Here is an 11,624-nt window from a genome sequence, read left to right on the forward strand (position 1 = left end):
TTTAAACGTGGGCACCGCAACAACCACCACCACCACCACCCTCTCTTTATCTGCCTTCCACTGCGCTTTCTCACGCTCTTCCTTCCCTAACCCTTTCTTGTTTCCTTTCCCTTTCAACTTTTCTCGTGAACGAGGTTCCGATATCACCGCCAACGACCAAACTAGAAAAGGATCTTGTTCCTGGAACGAGTTGTAAAAGGGTTCTTCGCGTGATTTGGCTTGGCTAGGAAAGCAAAGCGTGTACGCGAGATGGTTGAAACAGTTTTTACGGTGGATTTTCTTTTTTACTCTTCTTTTCTCTCTTCCACTCGTCGACTCCCGAGATAGAGGCTTTCTCTCGTGAAAGTGGTAAGTCTAGTTCGTGACACTTGTTGACCTCCTGTCTGAACTTTTTCTTATCGAGTGTTGTCGCGATGTTTTTATGCGCCGATTGTGTTGCGCAATTTTTGTGGTTTAGTTTGTAAAGAAATATATTTTTTGATTAGTTTAAGTTTTGAAGTAATGTTTAAAAAAAAGATCAGAGTGAAAGGTTTATTTTTATAAGACGGTATATTTAATTATCGTTTTATTAATATTTGTTAACGTAATGAAAATTCGTGTTAAAAATATTTTATCAATTTTTATTAATAAAAATATTAATAAGACTAACACATTTCTTATCAAATTTTAAATTTTAAAACTACTTAAAAAGTATAATTATTAGAAAGAGAATAACTTTAAATATATCGAATCGTTATTATCATTATCGTAGTATTTCTTTTTTAAAAAAATCAAAAAATTTTAAATTCTGATATTTTTTTAATATTATAATATTAATTCCTTAGATAAAATTAAACATAAATAAAATCATATAAAAATTCAATTATCTCTAAATGACATGGTATCAAGATAATTTCAAAGATGATATCAAATAAATTCAAAAAATAACAAAAATTTATCAATAATTCTAAGAAGAATGTCATTTTTCAAATTTAGATTTATTTAATAACAACTAATTAAATAATCTAATTAAATGCTTCGAATCAACAGATACTTGTAAATTTAAATTTACTTTAATTAAAATATTTTCCTTTAATTCATCATTTTGACAATGATGAATCAGCTTAGACTTAAAGCCTCACAAACAGATATTTAAAAAAAAAAAACATTTAAAAAAATACTCGTCTCTGTTCCGACTCGTCAAAGGGTTGATAAATCAAAACCCTTATAACATAACCTTGCTACACACCTCTCATTAAACCTCTCAACGTATCACGTTGGAAATCCGCGTCAACCTCGGCCGAGCAGAAATGTTTTCTCATCGAGCATTCGTTCACGGACAACGGTGGAGGTTTTCCCGCGGGAACGTTGGCCAGATATTACCCAGGCATCGAGGACGGGTGCGTTACAACGGGTGTTCTTCGTCAAGGAGGGCACGAGACGCACGGAGAAACGGACCCTCTCGGCTCGGAGATCCTGAATGGTAATGATTATAGCAAATTGCTCTTGCTTGGCTTGGGGGTGCCTAATAGCCACTCAGTGGGGCTGTTGAAACCCATGCACCCCTTCGTTCAACCTTTGATCCCCCCGCCCGAGTCAACCCTTCAAATCTTCATTGTTTCTACCCTGTTTCAAGCGCGGCTGGGCCCCTGAACACCACCCTCCCCCTTACCCCCATCCCCCCATCCTGGATATTCTCTCGATATATATATATATATGTGTGTATATACATATATATATATACCACGCGTGTCCTGGACTGGGTGGATGTGTGTCTACAACCAGCGCTCGTCTCCATGCACTTCCTTGCCTCCTCCGCTTGTTTCGCTCCCGCCTAGCTCGGGTTTGTCTGTTTGTCAGTCCTCTCTTTCTTTGTCGCCACGGATACGATGCTCGTGCGTGTTCCAGAGACATGTCGATGAGATGGGGTTAAAGGGGTTGACGGTATACAAGTTGGAGGGGGGCAGAGAGAGGGGGTAGAGTTAAACTTCTTGACTCATCGGCTGATCGGTTGCCTTGGCCTGGCTTAATTAGCCCGGCGCAAATGCGGCTTTCCGGTGGCTTTCAGTTTTTCAGCGCCCCTTTGTGATGTCGCGTTTATTGGCGTACCATCATCGGCGAGAAACGCGAAAAGAAATTGTTCTGGAGAGGGGAACAGTTGGTTACGACATCTTGCGGCGAATGTGGGGTAGGAAGGTTGGATGGGAAAGATATTGCAATTGTTCAAATTGTTCTTTATTGCTCGTTTGATAATAAATCAAGAGATTGGATTTTGAAAAGTGATGCATATATGTATTAAGTTTTATTTCAATATGGAAAAATAGATGGACAATACAATTTGTTAAATATTGCCTCAATTCGATTGAATCATGGTTACAAAGAATGCAATATAATAGGTCAAAGGATTAATTAAACAAAGTAATAGAAATTATATATGTGAATTAATTAAACTATACTTTGAATACATGAGGTGAGAAAGATTTTTTAAAATGATGTCAGATTATTCGCATGCAGATAAATTTGTTTTTACTTAAGTTAATGTTAAAGAAAGTAATGAAGATTCAAAAATGAAATATACTGACTTTTTCACAACTTTTTTTTAATTACCACATTTAGATATCTCTTTCCATATTATTTCATTTCTTATTACAAATCTTAAATATTTCCAATTTTATGTGTAAAAGAAATTAAATCCCATAATTTACCTCCTTTTTCATATTTCAACGTCATCCAAAAAGATCTAATCGACAGTTGAAGTTGGCGAACGAAATAAAAGAAATTTGATCGGCACAAATTAAGAAACAAAGTTTTAAATCGCATCTCGTATCGCCGTTTAATCCCACGGACTAATTTTCAACGTCATCATCCCCAAAGAAAAATGCAGAAACCCCATTAAACTTCCAACAGCCTAACGAAACGAGTACATCATCCCCTCCCTCCCTCGTTAAATATCTACTATACACACATCCAATTCCAAGATCATCCTCATCGTAGCAAGTTGTTCGAAAGGAAGTTGCCGCGTCGAGAGCAGCTTCTCAACCGGGACCAGCATCCTCGCGAGGAGACCAACACGCGATCGCAACCGATGATTACCGGGCAGGCGCGATCCACGTCAGATGTCGGGACCCCGCAACTTTGTACTCTCGATATACATCCATACATTTTCTTTTCTCTTCTTTCCTTCTTTCTTTTTTTTTTCTTTTCTTTCCCATCCTCGAGTTCCTCTCGTTATTTCGTTACCACGGCGTATATACATATACTCGTGGTCGTGCGTGCAGGTGATTGGAGTGCACCAGTTAGCGTTGCGAGCCAAGAAGAAGTGGAGAGCGAGCGCGATATATGCAATAATGGCGAGCGAGGGAACGCGAGTGACCCGAGCCGAGTGAGTGACGTGTGTGCCGGGAGTGAGTCTTCCGGGGCTTGGACCGAAGTGGAATGGCCTTTTCGAGTTCTCCACAAGCCGAGAGAAGAGAGAAGGCGGTCAGAGCGACGCGTGGTCGGTGTTGGTGGTAGTCGGCGCAGCCGGTGGAAAAGGCGAGGAACAGGAACACGCTGGGAGAGGCGGTCGTGCAAGGGAGAGACCGGCCGCCGACCGCCTCCAGGGGCTACGCTCGTTGCTGCCCACGCCGTGGCCCATCTATCCACGTCCAACCTGGCCACCTGCGCAACTTGACAGCCCCGCTCTCTAACGATGCGCATACGTACGATCCTTCACCCAGACGCGTCCTCAACTCTGCCTCTTTTGTCTCCTTCCCTCTTGCCCTCTCTCGGCCTCTTTCGCTTTTTCGTCTCTCTTTCTCTCTCTCGCTATCTCCTCTTTACGCGTTCCACGCGTTGGCGCGATGCGCTCGCGGACTCGCGAGAAGTGCTCGCGAGAAGAGGGCGAACTTGGAGAGAATGTGACTGTCGTTTAACGTTGCGCTTTGGATCTTCTGGAGAATTGCTATTTCGCGGTTGGGACGAAAGGTGTTGGCGAGGGTAACGAGGGTGTTGATATTGAAGGGAGGTGTTGATGAAGATATTGGAAGGAATTTCTTTGATTAAGTTAAGGAGGAGGAGATTGATGTTGCGTGATAGAGAAAAAAGGCGCGGGGATAAACGGTGGGATAACGTATTTATGGGCGACTTGGGAACGGTGTGAGAAACGTGATATACGTTGGAATGAAGAGTGCTTGGCGCAGAGACTTGGAGGTGTGAAAGACGAGTGTTTGCGCAGAGTGCTTGAGATTATCGCGTGAGCGAAGGGTGCAAGAGTTCCTAAGGTTTTGGGTGGATTATCCGAGTGTCTTTTAGAAATGTTTGCGCCGAGTGAAGGACATAGAGAGATAGTGAAAGGGAGAATGTGCACGTACGAGGACAGGTGGTTGTGGAAAATGTACGCGCGAGTCAGATGAAAATCGAAATTTAATGTAGAGATTTGTGACAGGATTATAAAATTCAAGATGGAATTCAATTGCAATTTATTAACGAATCCAATCTCTCTCAATTTCTCAATTTTCATCAACAGATCTTGGAAAATTATACGAAAAAATGAAAAAAGTAAGTAGATCTTTTGCATTATTTTTTCAAAAATTTCAGAAAAATTGAAATTGAACACGATTAACACGAGCTCGTGTGACTTACGATTTGTTTATGTTTTACGTGCCGTTGATCGCCATTTGTTACAAAGACCAATCTGTATTTTAAAGCAAACCGATCCGCCGGATTTTTCGCAGAAATCTCCATCTCCTAGCTATGGGGCTAGATCTTGCCCATTATTTTATGGTCGTGGGTATTGTGCGGACACGGTGTTGGCCGACAATAAATTACGCTGAATTCTACTATTCATCACCATGCCGTGCGCTGAACTTAGGACCCCAATTATCCACATTTTATCTTCGCGGCGACCATTAATCATAGCCCCGCCAGATGTAATGAATGACCCGTTCGATAACAATACGAACGTTGTCACAATAAATATGATTTTCCGCGATGGGCCACGGTTTACACGAGCCTAATGTCGCGTTTCGCTTCCGAGACGCGCGAACTCATCAATTACGCCATTTTTTCCCCGACCGCGCCATCTTGATTGGCGCGAAAATCGAGTTATTTGAATAAAAAAAAGTTAAAAATTGAGATTTAACGTGATCTTTTATAATTTTAAAACTTACGAGAAAAACAATTGTCATTTAGATTCAATCATGACGACCAAAATTCCATTAATTAATTATAGATACTCTTATTGTATTATTTACATTCACAATCGATAGTTTTGAGGCGAAAGCTTTAGTTTAATGTTGAAGAAGTTAGAAGAAATTAGAAGAAATTAATAATTTAAAATATATATATATAATGATAAATGATAAAATTTTGGTCATAAAATTCAATGATTCGTAAATATGAGAAAAGATACCATAGAACTATCAATCTAGCTAGCAATTTGCTAAAAATTAAAAAGTCAGGACTATGTTAAAATTTGATGTTGAAATATATTATATCTTGAATTGTTAAATCAATTTTAGATAATTTAAATGGATTCTGATTGATAAATGATTGTGTGACGATTATAACTGTTCTTTTATATAACGGTCAATTATATTTCTCTATAATTATTCTATATGAATACCGGATGATAGATGACAATTCTTCGTGGATGATTAATTTTCAATGGTAACTGATTATGCATTTCTTGCATTCTACAAATGGTCGACGCTGAATCATTACAATTGTTTTGCAATAAGCCCTTAATAATAACTAATGATTCGTAAAAATAATTGTTTCTTTTTTGTCTAATGTTCTATGATAAATAACTAAAATTTTTCATTAAATTTACATAATTAAGTTATATAGTCATACACGATATATTATACAATCGGACATAATAAATCTTTCAAGGATAAAAATAATTACTATTTTCGGATAATTATACGAGACTATATTTTTCTTCAGGTTATAAATCGTTAGAACTATCCTGAGTACGAGTTCTTAAAGATCAATTACTATAATCATTCTTTTTATACAGTTAATTTTCAACGATAAGAAAGATTATTAAAAAAATTATTATTCTTTCTCGAGACCACAATCTCTTTCCTTAATCTGAACTTTAAAATCGATCTATATATATATATATATATTAAATACTAAATCATTTTAACTAGTCTATAATGTATTCTGAATAGTAGGCAATTATTATAATATCGTAAGATTACCTTATAAAATTACCCCATAAGTGACTATATTCACTCCTCATATATAATAAATCCTTAATAAGAATGAAAATAGTTCTCTTCTGAGTATAATTTAAAGATAAGTATATAAGTATATATAATTTCTCTTCTTATACTTGGTTAACACCAACAGGTCATTCGATATTTATCCCTTGCACATTTCACAATATATACATACATACATATATATATTTTAACCAATTTATTTTTCGAATGGTTTAAATTGATATTAAAGAAATACCATCAAATATATATCAGTTTCATATAAAAAATAACTGTAAATAGAGAAAAATAATAAATTTTAAATATTTATTTCAATAATAAAATTACTTAAACCACTCAGGAATGATTCAAAATCAATTAAAATACATATTAAAACTAAAACAGATCTTTGACCTAATTATTATTAGAGTTTCAATCTTCCTATCCTCATAAATAAAAACTACTTAAGACGACAACTTACCACAGAACCAGTTGAAAAAAAAAATAATTTCCATTAACCAATCCTCAAGCATTCTCTAATATTTCGAATATTTTAAAAATTGTGCAATATAAGTATAACAAATTCGACCACAATCGCGCAACGAATATCCGATAACAAGCGGCCACAATCACCGGCGTGCTGAGAATAGCGAAGGGGTTCATCGTCACCGGAAGATGCTTTCTCAGGGTTTCGCGTAAAACGCTGCTAAAAAACTGAAAGCCACTATAAGGCCACAAGTACAATGGGCCAAGCCCGTTCCTCTCTTCGACCGCTGGCCGAAGGTTTTTCAGCGCCCTAGTGGTCAATTTCCCACTCAGACGGAATCATTAGTCTACGGTGCACGGTGCACGGGGTACTTGGTCGCGCAACCCTGACGAGGAGGCGAAGTACACTCGATATGAACGTGGCGGAGAAGGAGCGCGCGGTGAAACCAAACTCTCTCGCAATCAGAGATCGGGAAGGGCGATATCCAACCGCGAACGCGATCCTCGTTGCTCTCTCGGCTCTGGGGGACGCTCGAGTCGAGTATTTTTGCGCCGAGCGGACCGCCCTTTGTCGTTGCCTTTGCTCCAACACGTACGCGGCCAGACCGAGCGCGTGATTCCAACCGATACTGACCTGTGATCCTTGTGAGAATATTCGATTAACTCTTTTCCTTTTGAATGAGGTATGGTATACGGATATTATGATCTCGATATAAATAGCGAAATATATGTATGTACGTGTATCTCGTATCAAGTGGGATTGGGATAATGAAGAATATAATTGTGGGAAAAAAATTTGCCTCTTATCTTCTAAATTTAACGTTTGATAGATTTTAATATCGCTTTTCTATATATGTCGTATTTTCGTTTTCTTTTTATTCCAAATCTAGTCAGAATTTTTTGATATAAAAAATTTTATTTGTAAAATAAAAATTATATTATTGTAAATTATTATAGAATAAAAATAGATGATGCATAATTAACTATTATATAATTGATTATTAAAATCTTTATTTTTTTATGATGAGTAATTTATCGTTATTTTGATTTATCGTTCATTTTTTATGCGATTTTGTGCGATATTATTATTAAATTTTATAGTACGCTTTCATATAATCTCTATCAAGATGAATTTCACGTTAGAAATGAATTTTTTCTTAGAAAAAGTATATTATTCATGAATTAATCTATAATAATTTTATTTTCTTTAAATGGAATTTATAAGAAGTGATATAATAGAGTAAGAATGGCGTCAATTATAATATAATAACCAACTATTATTATAATTTATGAAAAATTTAAAAATAATTATTTAAATTTTTTTAATGAAAATGTTGATAAATTAAAATAAATAAATATAGAAGAAAAGATATATTTCATGTAATAAACATTGCGCGAAAAGGATTTAAAGAATAAATATTTGAAGGGAATTTTAAAAACTGGATATAAAATTGGATATAAACATTTTTGTTAATAAATTAATAAAATTGTTTTAATTTTAAGAAAAATTATAAAGTTAGAGAAATTCTATACATATATAAAACATATATTATGTTACAAAAACAACAAATATTTAATAAATACAGGAAAATAAAAGATAAAAGGATTATGAATGAGAATAAATTAGGATCTTAATAAGGAAAAAATGAATTAAAAAATTCAAAATGAATACAAACAGATTTTTATTCATTGCAATAAGTACTAAAGTAATTTTAAACCCAATCTTACCTAAAAATAAATAAAATAAATCTAAAATAATCTTACTTATCGTATATCGTAATCTTATATCATAATCTTGTTTGATTATATATACGAATTTTTATTGAAATACTAATTTCGTTTCAATCCTGATTAAAACATAATTTACGTAAACATAATTTACGAGCTAGTGCATTATCCTTTCCTATAATCTTTTGAAATTTAACGTAATTAATATCAAACTCATACTTAATAACTCATATGTACGTTTAAGTATTTGATAATATTCATCACAATTAACATTTCAACGATTCATCATTTACAATATTTAAATAACATTTTTATCTAAAAATGTCATTTCATCTTAATAATTAACCGATGATTTGAAATATTTTTACTAAATTATTCTAAATATTTAAAAAATATTGTAATATTAATAACTTCGTTTAATGTATTGTAGCAAATTATTAGCTTCAATTCTGAAAAAACTTAAATCATTTGTTTGAGCTAATTTTTTCTTTTAATAATAGATACACGCAATATTTCCACAATAATATTTGTGATATATAATAAATAAAAGAAAAAATACTTTTCCAAAATAAAATATATAAATCTCATTTTTAGTGATATGTATATTGTATAACATAAATAAATTCACAATACACTACATTTAACGTTAAAATTTCATCAAAAATAAAAGATGCTCTAAGATTTTTTAGCAGAAATAGACATAAGCTCGGATATATGAAAAAATTATCTCGCGAGGATGTGAAATAAAAGAAAGAATAAAAATTAAACAAAAGAATATCGAATGAATGGGAAATGTCAAATTATATCCCAAGAAATCAACCATCTATTACGTAATAATTACGATTATTATCAATGTGTCTGGTAGCGTGAGAAGAGGATCTTCCGAGATACATTTTACGAACTATTTTCATATGTGTTCCTTCAATCTTTTTCACTCGTTCTTTTTTTTTCTCTCTCTTTTTTTTTTTTCTATTTATTTCCTGTTCGAGAGCTCTACTTTATCGTACACAGGCATGGATTAGAGGGCATGGATTATTCCGAGAGGAAGTAGGCGTACCGTGTTTCTCTACCTGGCCGCCATCTAGCGTTTTTTCGTGTTTTCCTCGATTTCGTTTATGCATCGAGCCAGACGTCACGTTTCGCCGTTAAGCACTGTAAGTACTGTGATCTCACTCGTGTTTACCAGGCCGGTCATGTTTTATAGTCGATCGTCGATGATGATTTATTTTTCATCAATATTACAAGCCCGTATCTTTCTTTAAGCTGTTTGTATATCTTGTGTACATGTAATAAATTTACGTAAATTGCCGTAAACACACGAATTGGTAGGCTTTATTATCTCGAGTTTCGTTTCTTCGGCTTCTTTTTCCCTCGCGAAACACGCCATGGGTATTATTATTGTGATTTATAGTATAATATTGAGGTGAAAATAAATGGAAAAGGGAAAAAGAAGGGATTATGTAGTTTATAGCGCATGTCGACATTGATGGTCTTCGAGATATTGAACGAACTTATTAGCCCTTTTTCACGAGTATCGAATACAGCAGTAATTTAATGACGACCGTTATTCATCATTATTTGTTTAATTTAAAGTCGCAGAGGCTGAGTAATGCGTAATTAACTCGTGAAAATTTTTTGATTCATCGTGAAACAGTTTCCAGATTTATGTATAAGAAGAGATTTATGAATCAAATAATGTGAAGCAAGGAAATAATCAATTTTTCAATGTCCAAGTTATTTTAAAGAGATATAAGTTTCATTTTGAATTTTGAGTTTTCTTTGATCTTCTTTTTCGATGGAGTAAAAAATGTAGGATTTTTAAAAGAAAGTAATAATTTTAAAGAAGAATAAGAATGATGATATTATTTAGAATTTATAATGTTAATATTAATCAAATAATATATTTGTGATTATTAAATGTTATTTTATTAATATTATCATTCATCCTATTTAAAATACTGTTTCACTTGCAGTTTCACTGTTCTCTTAAATTAAATTTCTATTTTTAAAACTTCATCATGATTTAAACTACAAATCTCTTTAATTGTTTTTAAATAGATTATCTCGTGTTCGTATAATCGATCTTTTCAACAAATTAAAATTCTTTTAAAAAAACCCAAGGATCTTCGAGATCTTTATTTAATAATTTTTAAAAAGCACGTAATTTCATTAACTTACAATTCGATAATTATAAAAAAATCTCGTGACAAGAAATAAATTTTCGAGAAACGACAGTTCAATTTCATTTATGAATTATCTAATAATAATAATAACTTTTTGACCAATCTAATTAGAGAAGAAAATGGGAAAAGGAGATTGGGAAAAATGAAATTTAACATGGATGCAATGGTTATCGGGATGATCTACAAGCCACCCATTTGCCCAGCTGTCAAAAATAATTAACGAGAGTAAAAATATCCGTCTGATTGTGTTCTGCCATAATGAAGCTCCATCGTGGCGTAATTTACAGTGTAACGCGTGCAGATCTATCATCGATAATTGAACGAATGATTGGAATAAGCACGTGAAATAACACGGGGCCATAGATCATGCATTTTCAATCGATTTATCTGCATAAATCTGCACGAATATATACATATATATTTCGTATTCGAATCCTTCCTATACACATATCGTTGCCAATTTATAAGGTGAACGTTACGTTAACGTACACGTGTAACGTGCGAAATGTACGCGTGAAGAAGAAAGAAAAAGGGAAATGAGAAATTAAAGAGAAAAAATAAAGAAGGGACGAAGGAAGAAGAGGAGATGGAGAGTGGAAAGGAAATAATTTGTTCGATGAGTACAGCAGATTTAATTGATTAGACCTCGAGAGGGCACAGCTGAATGAATTACACGACGTGAGATTAATAATAAAAGATAACCCGTTAAGTCGCGTAAATGCGATACCTTAAACTCATTTTGAAGTTTTATATTCCAATAACGCTCACTGATGAACACGCTTTTTTATAATTTGTTTGGCCCTGCCTTCGTATCCGAGATCATCTAACAAAAGGGTTAACACCAAACTTGATTAGTTATAATGAAAAGAATCTCGAATCTTGTATCTTCCTTGAGAAGTAATTACGATCGTGATTCTAACTGAAAGGTGAACGAACCACGGTATCGTGATTATGCTGATCGTGAAATGCATATCCTTTATTCTTCCTATTTATACGAATGAACAAATAGAGAGAGAGAGAGAGAGAGAGAGAGAGAGAGAGAGAGAGAGAGAGAGAGAAA

The sequence above is a fragment of the Apis dorsata genome, unplaced genomic scaffold (genome assembly GCF_000469605.1).
Source record: "Apis dorsata unplaced genomic scaffold, Apis dorsata 1.3 scaffold_295, whole genome shotgun sequence".
In the NCBI taxonomy this organism is placed as follows: domain Eukaryota; kingdom Metazoa; phylum Arthropoda; class Insecta; order Hymenoptera; family Apidae; genus Apis; species Apis dorsata.